Source organism: Ciconia boyciana, chromosome 4 (genome assembly GCF_034638445.1).
Source record: "Ciconia boyciana chromosome 4, ASM3463844v1, whole genome shotgun sequence".
NCBI classification, from domain to species: Eukaryota; Metazoa; Chordata; class Aves; order Ciconiiformes; family Ciconiidae; genus Ciconia; species Ciconia boyciana.
Window position 1 is genome coordinate 95184632 of NC_132937.1, and position 12157 is coordinate 95196788.

General features: G+C 38.2%; 1 protein-coding gene across 3 annotated transcripts in view; it reads right to left on the bottom strand.

Annotated features, from left to right (window-relative positions):
• Nucleotides 1-12157, bottom strand: part of SSBP2 (single stranded DNA binding protein 2) — a 199315-nt gene that overhangs the window by 125370 nt on the left and 61788 nt on the right. The gene's annotated exons all lie outside the window — the stretch shown is intronic.

The following is a 12157-nucleotide window of genomic DNA, read 5'->3' on the forward strand; positions in this document are numbered from 1 at the left end:
GAAAAAAATCCTAATACATTTGATAGTAATCTTTGTATTCTAGTTATACAAATTAATGACACTAACAAGACTTTCCCTGAGAAGTCTGAAAATACTTAACAGTATTAAGAACAGAAAAGTAAAGTGGTTAAATCACAAACAGAAATTAATCTAACATTCCAGAACAATTCTGCCACCATATTTGAACCACACAGCATACAGCAGTGAATTGGTAAGCAAGTTCCTAACACAAACATTGAGTAACAGCTAAAATTGTTCAAACTCAAGTTATGTTAAGTATGACAATACTGATAAAATCATCTCCACTTGGGTTTGTATCATTCTCTCAACTCTTTCTCCATAGCTGTCTAATTCTATCCCTATAATTTATACTTTTGGTGGATTTGTACCTCATTTTCAAAACTATTGTTTGGATTATTAAAGACACTACTGATCACACCTCTACTTCCAAAGATTTGTTATTTGGGAATTCAGGGGTTTGGGGTTTTTTTTGTTTGTTTTTTTCCCCAAAAAACCATACTAATATAATGGGGTATGTCTTTGACTCCTCTGATTTATTTTAAACCAACTTACTGGTATATACATCTACCATGTACCATCTTTGGTCATAAGGCCTTATTCGTTCTCCAGCCTAAGGAGCTGCAATATTAAACTCTAAAAAATCTCTCTCTCAGGATTAACAGCTTTTTTCCTTTTCTTTTTTTTCTCCCCCATCTACCATGGCATTATCAATTACCATGCCTGAATATTTGCAAGTAACAGAGCTATGTATATCTTGAAAAATACATATTTTTCTGCATAAATGGAAAACAGTATGTACTCTTCTACTCTTCTGGTTTAAATATAAAGAGTGATTCTGTTATCTGTAATTATGTCCAGAGGTTTTGGTCTTGCTATTACTGCCTGACCCTACCCAAACAATCACCATTCTTTACTTAATCAGTTTTTCTCAGTTGTTTATACATCTCCCTAACCTACATCTGACATGTTTTAATATTTAGGGAAAGACTTTGGGGGCAGGGAATAGCTCAGATGTGAAAAATAAATAACTAAAATATACTCTTGCCTACACACAGCTGCAGAATAGCCTTGAGGTCGCTGTAACATTTTTGACTACTTAATCTGACCTTGCTAGCCCTGTAATTGGTAGATACCAAGATATCATACATGTGTGCGCAAGTCATTGTGCATCTAATAACAAATGCTGCAATTGATGCTGGTATCAAATTTCTCAAATGTAATTCCAACTTTTTTCACCTTGAGTAGAAAGAGAGGAAAATTACATTTAATAAATTAAACCAGATGTGCTTTAAAAAAAAAAATACAACCAACTCTTTGCCAATGTATATGTATGAAGGAAAGAGAACTAAAGGAACTTTTTTTAGACTTTTCTATTACACCTCGCTCAGTCACTGCAGATGGCGAAATGAGGAGCACTTTGCTATTTACTCTGCTTTTGGGACACCGTGTACCCTAAAGTCTCTTTGTCTTTCAAGTCCTGTCCTTCTCCACACTATCTTAAAGACTGTCTCTGATGGTAGGGAAGGTTGAGGTCTCTGTACAAGGTTTGTCCCCAGGGGACAGAGCGGCAGCAGCTCAGAAGCTGATGTGGAACAGAGCCTTCTTAGACTGGAAGCTCTGGGAAAAGAGTTCGTTCAAGCACTGCATGTCAAGTCATCCTCTATAATGTCACATTAAGACCAGAATTATTTTTCGCTATGGCAAATATGAAGAGGACTACATTGCCCCAAACAGAACATATTCTTCCTATACGACTCGAGGCATGACTGTTTCTGAAGAAGTCCAAAATTGGTCTTCTCGAGATAAGGCAAAAATAATTACAGTGTCAGATAAACATCATTAGTATTAGTTTTTTGGCTACCATAACAGCTAGGACTATAAACAGATGGATACAGAGAACCAGAAGGACTCAAGGAAAAAAATGAGACAATATTGACCACCACCTAGGCTGCAGACAAACCAAATTAGCAGTCCATTTCCCTGATTTTTAATGTAAAAGAACAAAACAAAACAAAACCCAAAAACAAAAACAAAGAAAAAACAGGTCTCACACTAAGCCAAGTTTTAGGGATTAATCTGAAGAATGGTAACAAGGTAAGTCTGAGGATATTCAGAAAGCTTCTCCTCACACAAAGTGAAAGCACTGAAGTGCTTGTTTGAAAATCTGTGCAGGAAGGGCAAAACCAGTATTATGGCAGGTGATGAACTTTTGATTAGTAAGTGGTAACAGAAGACTCTGATCTCTGAAAAGAATGGAAAGAAGCACAGAATTGGCAAGCAGCAGCATGTAGCAAAGAAAGTGAGCAGCAAGGTAGAAAAAGGATCTTTACGGAAGTATTCTGGATGAATACTGGTATAGCAAACCCAAATTTTTCAAAGCCAGAGAAAAGCACAATTCCATAATCAAGATGTTGGTTAAGCACGGAGACAATAGTTTTAGCTGTATAGAAAGACAAGAATGAGCGTATATATGGTAACTGGAAAATACTTGCAGATCTCAAAGTGTAGCTGATTATGATAAGAAGAACAAGGCAAAGAGGATACCACGTTTACAAGCTTGAGGGCCAAGCAGAAAGTCTAATGCTCCATGTAGTCAAAGAAGAAGAAGGCAGAGGGAAACAGAGGATATTCTTAAGTCCCCATTTCAGTCAAAATGAGCTTGGACAGGTGCAAGAGAAAAGCTAAGATGTTGATTTGGGGGGAAAAAAGTTTTTAAAGACATAAATAGGTGGAGTTAGAAAGATAGCAGATGAGTTTGGAACTGAAGGAAGAGTGAATATATGAGAGGAAAAAGGGCAGAGAGCTGATGAACAAGAGAAAGAGGCAGCAAAAAGATGAGGAAAAGCCACTGTAGTAAACACTGAAAGAGTATCCGGCAAGACAGGAAATGAGTGAGGTGAGTACACAGCCAAGTAATTAATGGCATTGAAGGTGGGTGGGACAGGCTGAATCGAATCAAGAGCGGGTGAAGACTTCCACTTCACTTTAACATAGCAGGTGAAATCTGGATTGGAGAAGGTCTCTCACACCTTGGAAGGAGAGGTACCCCACGTGCATGCAGTGAGGGATGAAAAGCTGGTGGCAGACAGTAATGTTGCTCAAGCAAAAGGGAATCAAGATTTTTTTTGTGTGTTCTTAAAGACAAGAGGAACTGGAAAACTTTAGTTAAAAATCAGGTGGGAATGGAGATTAAGAAGAGAAAGGTAAAGAACTATGCAAAGGATGCAAGAAAAGAGAACTGAAAGGCTGAACAAGCAGAAGGAGAGCTAAAACCCCTTCCTGAATCTGTAACAGGATAAAACTGAACAAGGAAAGGGGAGAAGGAAAGGCAAACCAAAGGAGGGGAAAGGTCACACTATATGTTATTATGCTATTATTTTATTATTTTTAAGAAGTCAGTGAGATCATACGTGGAGAAGGATGGGAGGGAGAAGCCAAAGACTTCAGCAGGGATCCAAAAGCAGAGAAGAGAATGTAAAGCTGTTCAGCGACAAAGATGGCAGAGCTGGAAAAAAAAGGAGATAAATCTGTAGCAAAAGGAAGTCGGGCTGGTCACAGGATTTCCGCTAGAGATGCCGTGCTACATGAGAGTAGGACTGGAGGAAGCGGATGTTGGGAGACTGCCAGGGCCAGCAGTTGGTAGGGGGAAAAAAAGAGGACAGCACAGTTTACCTAAGAGCTCTGTTCAAATATATGGTTAGAGGAGGACAAACCCAGGAGTCAGAACAAACAGAGGTCAGGACCTGCAGTGTTTGCTCCTGCAGAGCAGAATTTGCAGGGGATTTGACAGGCTTAGTCTTGCTTTCAGACGAAGAAAAAAAAGGAAATGATGGGTGAGCATGCAGAAAAGTGAAATTTTAATTACCTTAAAATATTAATTATCTCCAGGAAATCTCCCCTTTGATTTGGGGAATCCCAGCTTCCCAATGGCGTAGAGCATGTATGTGCAGAAGTGGAGGCTTATGAGATATTTCTGCATGCCTAAGCTACTGGTCCCTTGATCTAGAAGCGGGTTTTGATCCAGTACTCATTACAACAAGTTCCCAACAAGACTAGTGATTTTTCAATCTTCAGTTTTACATACCAGCATGTCAACATTCAAGGCGTTCCTGCTCACATCAACCACACAGTTGCAGGCTTAAATACACGCCTCCTCCTTCAATGATCGTTAGGAGCAGTTAATATAATACAAATTCTGCAACATGTAATTGTTTTCAACACAAGTACTGCTGAAAGATATCCACTTGACATTATTTCACCAATTAAATACTGAAATTAGAGACAGCTCCATTTTGAGGCATACAGAGGCAATGCCTGCATTCATCAGATGTATTTACATACATATGTTTATACATCCTGCAAATCTAATTCCAATTTCACTGTACTGCAATCCAGCAGTCAATGCGGGGGGGGGGGGGGGGGGGGGGGAGAGATGATGCATAAAAAGAAAAAAAAAAGATTCTCTAGAACTACCTCCAAAAATTACTTTTCCAATAATGACCTTGAAAAGTCAAGTTCAGGTGCAACAATGCTGATTTTTTTTTTAAGACTATACAATACCATTACTCATCCTGTGGAAAAGATTATCTTAGATCTTGATCAATTGTTCTGGAAGTCTAAACTGCAGTCTTTTCTGAAACCTCCCAATCCTCAAACAATCTTGCAGCAGGCTCTCCAAATCCCCACTATAGTGGTATTAAATTAGCAGACATGCAAATTAACCAAATCCTGACAACTTAGGTCCTTATTTACTCCCTAATCCCCCTGAAATTCCCAATAATTTTGCCATAGTGCAGGAAATCGGATTTTGCTGGAGAGCAATGGATTTAAAAATTTTTACATACTAGACTTCATGTGAGGAGCACTGTTTCAGGACCATGTACATATACAGTACAACTTAATAAACAAAAAGGGGGTTTATACTAAACAGCAGATGAAAGCTTGGTTCCAGAACTCAGTACAAAAGTAATGCAGCGTCTGAACTACTCAACACAATTCAGCATTTTACTTTGCATCTAAAAAAAAAGAAAAGTACTGTAGAGACACAGCGTGTGTTAATTGCATATCTTCAGAAATAAAAGGGGAAAAAAAACACTGGAAGAACTCAAATACAGAAAAAAAATGTCAGCTACTTTAAGCAGCAGATATAACTTTCTGGATATAATGGTGGATTGATTAATTTTGAGGTTGCTGTTCAATTAAAAAGCTATCAAGAAGTCCACAGATGAAAACAAGCTATGAAGAATATGGTTGTACTTAGTCTATACCTAGCACAAAAATGAGAAGAAAAACATTTTCCACAGTTTGACACTGGATGTGGGGCCCATTTCTAAATTTCTTCCATTCCATAACAAAGGTTTAACTTCAGCAGCTGCTGCAATACAAAAGCCCCTCGACAATATTAAGCTGCAAACCGCTGAGCAACTAGAACAAAGAATATTGACAACACTGTTTAGGTCCCAAAAGAGTACATTTAGAAACCAAGTAACTGGAAATGAGACTTGAACCAATTCTATGGTTCATCAAACATACGCAATAATATGTTGATTGTAGTGCACTTACAAGCAATGAATCCGAATGCCTGTCAGGTCAGGATTAAAAATTAAAGCAGAGGTCTTGGCATGTCAGGAATTGATGTTGTTTTCTGAAACAGTCAGTAATGCTAGAAGAGGTTTGGAGGGAAGGCATAACGCACCACGAGGCTTCTCACGAAGAAATATGCAGGGCTGCATCTTTGCTACAGCAGTTGTGAACCAAAAGGGAATGTTAAAGAAGTTCCAATTTAAAAAAAAAAAAAAAAAAAAAAAAAAAAAGGAAAAAAAAATTAAAAAGCAAAAATCACTTAGTAGTGGAGGATTACCAGAACAATGTCGACAGTGGGTTGAGAAAACGAGGAGGAGAAAAGACTAGCAAGAAAATTTGCATATTTTGTCAAGGCTCATAGCCAGTTTTAAGACAGACATTTGAGAATGCTTGAGAGAGCAATACTTCAGCCTTTTTTTTACCATTTTTACACAAAATACTAAATACCTGTATAGAAAGTGAAAATATAATTTTAAAAACAGAATCAGTGAGCTCAAGGGATTTATTCTGTTGTGCATAGCCCCAAGAGCATAGGTTCAATTTGAGTAATGTTAGTTGTGGCTGCAAGCTGGTATCATCCGGCTGATACTAGATGGCTTATGAAAAACATGGTTGGTTACGTCACTCAACAGTGTGATGAGACATCTGTCTGCACACAGCAAAGCTGACATAAAACTATTAACTGACTTACCTTAAAATAGTTTCAGAGAAGTCAAGATTAAGATCTCAAACAAAGGTAAATAAATGCAGAGATCTAATACTGCTAAATATGCAAGGAAAACACAGGTAAAAGAAGAATCTGTGCCTCGGCTTATTTATTACCTGCACACACAAAGAAGAGTGCTCAGAGTGGTCACCTTGTCTTTGTATTCCAAAGTATTATTTAAAATGTCTTTTTCACTGATCTGTACAGGAAATAATTATGTTTCAGTACTTCACTAGAACCCAGGGACAGGGGGGAGAAACCAAAAGCAACTCATATAACTTATGCTAGTTAGTTAAATCAGAACTACCAGCTTAATTCGTGAGCTTTACAAAACACTCTTCTTGCTTAAACACTAGCAGTAGTGGTTTTCACAGTAACATTAATGCTAAGCAAGCGTAATTTTGTTTTAGTCCATCACTTTCTATTTATAAACCATAAAAACCCCTGTGCTTCCAACAGCAAAACCAGAAATTTTTCGCATCAGAAGAGCAACAGGCACCTGGCCTATACCACCTGACATCTATGAAGATTAGACAGTCATAGGTAACAATCTTTCGGCCAAGGAAGGAGTTAGAGCTCATCCAAAAGAAAGTTTAAGGATGGACAGACTCAGTGTTGTAGGAAATAAAACAAGCACCCAGCCCGGAGAACTGCACCACGGCTGTGCAACTGCACGTGTTTTAAAATGTTCAAGATGCATTATCCACAACCCAAAAAAGGACGCATTTTAGTTTTGCAGCTTCAATAGCTCCATGGTTTGCTTATTCAGCAAAAACATAACACAGAAATTACTATAAATAAGTCAATTTTCACTGACAAAATTCTCCTTCCAGGAGAAGACGTAATATACACGTTTAGGTAATGGTTGTGTGTAATTGCTTACAAGACACGCAGAAACAATAATTCAGTTTCTGCTATTATCAAGGCAGTATCTCAACAACTGCAACATTTGCCAGGCCCCGTTTAATAAAGTTGGAACACATTTTCTGACACGGCTTCTAGTCACCAATAAATAGGATATCCAGTGTGTAATGTTTTATGATCTATTTCTTGAAATATCTCCTTTGATCTCAACCTGAAATTCTGAAAACTGAGTAATCTAAAAAGAGAAGAGAACAGGTATTTGAATTACTATGTTTTACTATAACTTTTTAAACCTGGAAGTTGCTGACAGAACCAGAGTATACCACATCTTTTACATGACTGGTTTACCGAGTCCTTTTGGTTAATCCAGTATTACCTCCGTATCAAAAAAATGCCTGTTTGTTAAGAACAAAGATATTACTACAGACACATGTATGAACTGAGCCATAGCTTGAAACAATAAACCCAAAGATTTACAAGGATAAGTATCCTAATGCCTATACATGCACTCAGCCTCTTAAATAGGCAGCCCGATTTATGCAGCCGGAGCACCTCTGGAGTTCATCTCACTTCAATAAAAGCTGCTGCACACTCCAGAGATTTTGAAGGGAAAAAAGAAAAAAAAAAAAGAAAAAAGAAAAAAAAAACCCAAACAAACAAAAAACCCAAAACAAACAAACAAAAACCCCCCAAAACCAAAAACCCACACAAACCCCAAACCAGACTACCTGTAATAGCAAGAACTTGTAGCCAAGCCTTAGGCACACATAGCTGAGATTTAATTCATAGTGTTAAAATCACCAGAGCCCAGGTTACTAGCTCTTTCAGCTCCTGCTCTCTTTAAACATATTTTTAAGGCACATAACAAAAACAGAGGTTTTAACCATCATTCAAACCTAGGCTTGATGGTAATAACGTTAATAATGTTAACTGGGCCATTTCCAGTTAATGCTATTAACAAATCATCCTCTGCTCTTTCTGCCAGCCCTGTTTTTGAACCAGCGGGGGCCTGAGTTACACAAAATCCCACCCCCCAAGAACAAGAGATGGGAACCTCGTTAACATCAATCCCCTGTGGCTCACAAGAGAGAACAGCTGGGGTAGCTGAAGTGCATTGCAATGCACGTACCGTCATCCAACTACCTTTTTATGTATTTTTTTAAGGTTGATTTATTTTGCATTTTGGGTAGTTGACAAATTAAGAAGAAAGCACAAAATAAACATATCACGTTGATAATTTTTTCTCTTCCATTTATTTTGAGGTTTTTAAGTCACAGGCCGCTCTAACAGTAAATGCACCGTTTGTTTACGGCTGTCTAATCCACAGAAACATGGACTAACCCAAATGGTCATTGACAAACGCTTCAAAGACAGCAGTAGAGTCAAAGAGGGTCTTCTGGAAGGACATAAAGGTTTCAGGCAACATAACTTGTGTGCCTACCATGGGATTTAAATACAACATAGTTGAACATAGGTATTTAATAAAAAAATACCTTCTAGAAAAACCCCAGCTCTGCCACCACATAGCTTGAGAAATGTCTAACTGCTATTGCAGCCTCTTTTTTTAACCCCAAGTTTGTAGTTGTTTAACTTTCCTTTTTCTTCCCAAAAGCTGCAGTTTTTAGCGGCTCTGCAGTTCAGTGCTCGCGCTGCAGTTCCTCTCGGTACAGCTCCAGAAACCAGGCATTCCCAGCAGAACTCCACTAGACAAACACTTGTACTCAGCTTCATGGGAAGGGTAGTGGTGACCACCATTTTCTTCAAACTGCTGGAGATGTCAAATCTCCAGTGTTACAGGTCTAAACAAGGCCTGTAAGCATGGTGAATCACTCGGTAACTACACGATCAAGCACAGGGTTTTTTTCTGTGGGACTCTTGCTCCACAGATGGACTGTGCTGCACGTTCCTCCAACTTCATCTTGTAGCACAGGAAGGGTGGTAGGGAGAAGCATACTGAGTGCAAGGACGATATTTACAAATACAGTATTTAGGTCATTTGCAAAACAGCGACGCCAGCCTCTGATAATGCCTCCACTATGCAGAAGCATCGTATCATCAAAGTTTACTTTGGCCATGGTGGGTGAGCTACCTCATCCCTTCCTCCCTCCCTCAACAAAACACAACAGTTCCACCAAAAGGAACAGTATTGTTCAGTCATTTGTTCTTTCGTTCTATTCACCCATCCATCTACAGACATCTCTATAAACCCTCAGAGAGCTATTTCTGCTGAAGGGTACTGGGGAAAAAAAGAGTTCAGCCTGACGCAGACACTTTGGACAGACAATTCAGCTGGAACTGCTGAAGTTCAATAAAATTTTAGGTAACTAAAAATAGGTTTTTAAAAATAAACTTAAACTACAGATTCCACTTCATAAAATTATTACACTTATTGTAAGAAAACTGAAAGTTACACTTGTTTGTGTGTTTTAGTGGTAATAAAAACATGTACATGTATTTAATTATAAAGGTTCTAGAACTACCACTATGGGATGAAATGACATCTAGTAACAGAGTAGAACACTAAAAACTCATTAAAGCCCTCTTCTGAAATCACCCTCTTGGATACGCCTTCACTACCATTTTCTTGTGCTAATTTGGATTTCAGGAAACTGAATATAAGTGATGTCTACTGGGGAAATTTCTTTTTTTGGTACTCATCATTTTCCATCATTCACTCAGGTCATGTTTTCTAAGCAATCAAGCAGGCTAAAAGAGATATTTTTAAAAAATAATGAAAGCTTAGTTCCTTGTACAATTTAAGAAACATGATTTAGTGAACAGAAGCGTCAACAAAACCCTCCACATACTGTAGTGCTGCAAAAAGAATTAACAATACCAATTTTGTTCCAGGAAGAAGAAATTCTGCAAACTATCAGGAAAGACAGCAGGGATGTAAAGGAGCTTCCTTTTTTCCTATTAAAAGGAAAAAGGAAATAACAATTTTCCCTATGTGTCTCACTATTGAAAAGGCATGGGATTAAACCTCAAACTTGAAAGAGCAGGAAGAAGCTTTGTATCAAAGCCCGAATGGAATATTCACAGGAGTACAGAGAATGCACCCCATTAACTCTCCAAGAATTAATAGTATTCAGCTAGCTACTGTAACCAGCCATGCTCCAAGAGACCACCGCAGCCAAGCATCAAGAAAGACCACCAACAAAGGGAATACAGAAACCCGAGATGCTGAATGATCCATAACTTCCTTCTTAATACTAGAGGAAAGGTTTCCCCGCAGACAGTGAGAGGAAGCCTTCTCTGTCTCCAGCATCAAGGAGGACAGAAGATCCCACAAACGCTCAAGGGATGGCCATTACACAGCGAGAGAAAGAACAGTTGGTAGGAGGCAGTTTATTTTTAATTTTGTTTATCTTTCAAGGGAGGAGGGCAGTTACTGCACATGCCAGATTTAAACTATCCAACTAGCAGAAAGTAAACTGTTCTAAACGAGTGAAAGCCAAGACAGCAGCTGGATCTGACTCAGGAGTGGCAGGAGCTATACTCTTGTGATCCATCAGTCCCCAGTCCAACACATGTCCACCATGTAACGACGGGGGGAAAGAAGCTGAAGCAAGAAAAATAAAGCCATTGGCAATGGGAGTCAGAAAACACCACATTGCTGTACACAGAATAACGCAAAACCATGAAAATAGTGGGAAAATAAACAAAATATTATAAATGAAGTGCTAGGATGGAGTAAAAAGCTTTCTGCAGTGATGTATAAGAGTTCTCCAGGGAACCCCTCTTCAACAGTTTTGTCCTTATAAACAGAAATTTTGGTATTTTCTTCACAACAGAGGGAATCAGAAAAGGGTCTCTTTGCACATGAATACTCAGAAAAAAGCAGACTAAATAAATTAATAGCTGGTTTCTATAGTGAGAAATAACTCTAAAATCGGACAGTAAACAAGAATGACCCACTGTGTTCATACCTTTTCCCATGATCATGATACTGAAAACATGTATGTGAGTTTAGTGAAAGTATTCACACATACAATGCTACTCGACCATGAAATTGTTTGCCAGATTAGGGCCAAAGTCTCTGATCCTGCCATCAGATATGTACAGGCAGATCACAACATCTGTGTAGATCTGTGATAAAGTCAATGAGGTCATGCTCCCCAGGGATTCAAGTGTCTGCCTTTACAAATCTCACTGCAAATCCTACTCATGTAAAATTGATTTATTAAGTGTAACATCATACTCCACTATATGCATATACACTATCTGTATACTTTTCCACCTGTCTCAAAACAGAAAAGATATTAAAACTCACCTCGTGGATTATATTCCCTTAACTATTTTATAGTTAAGAACTTTGTACGTTATAGGCTGAAATTTCAGTTTTGCAATACATATATGGAAATCGCATCTGAAAACAGAACTGGAAAATGTTTTCCAGATTCTCTATGGCTCAGAACATAATATTTATCATACACCTTATAAAGAACTTTGTCCTCCTCTTCCTATGTCAGAGTAAACTAGATGGGTCATGCACCTCTTCTGATGTGAATTATGCAGAGTACTACTCTCTTGGCAGGGTAAATTAGCCTCTGGTGGGTTACAGACTGCTGCATTTGAGTTTTGTTATAGGTATCCTCACTAACTGGCATAAATCTAGTTTGTGGATGTTACTGTGACAGCATTATGAAGATGTCTACTTAAGTTACAGAGGGGTCACAATGAAACAGCCTACAATGACAAAGTGCAAAGCAGATTTTCACCTTAAATCAAGCTTAATTTTGATTCTCCTTGATTATGCTACAATCTCCATTTTTCTCTAGGTACACATGTATGCGTGTATGGTTTTTTCTGCAACACTATAGACAGGAATGAATTGCTCTATTTAAATACATTGACGGTCTACATATTTTCAGTGGCTAAGTTAATATGTTTAGAATGCAAAGATTTCAAAACAAGAAACAAGATTTCAAAACCTCATTTGCAAAACAGATATTCTAATATAGAGATCTGCACAACATTTCT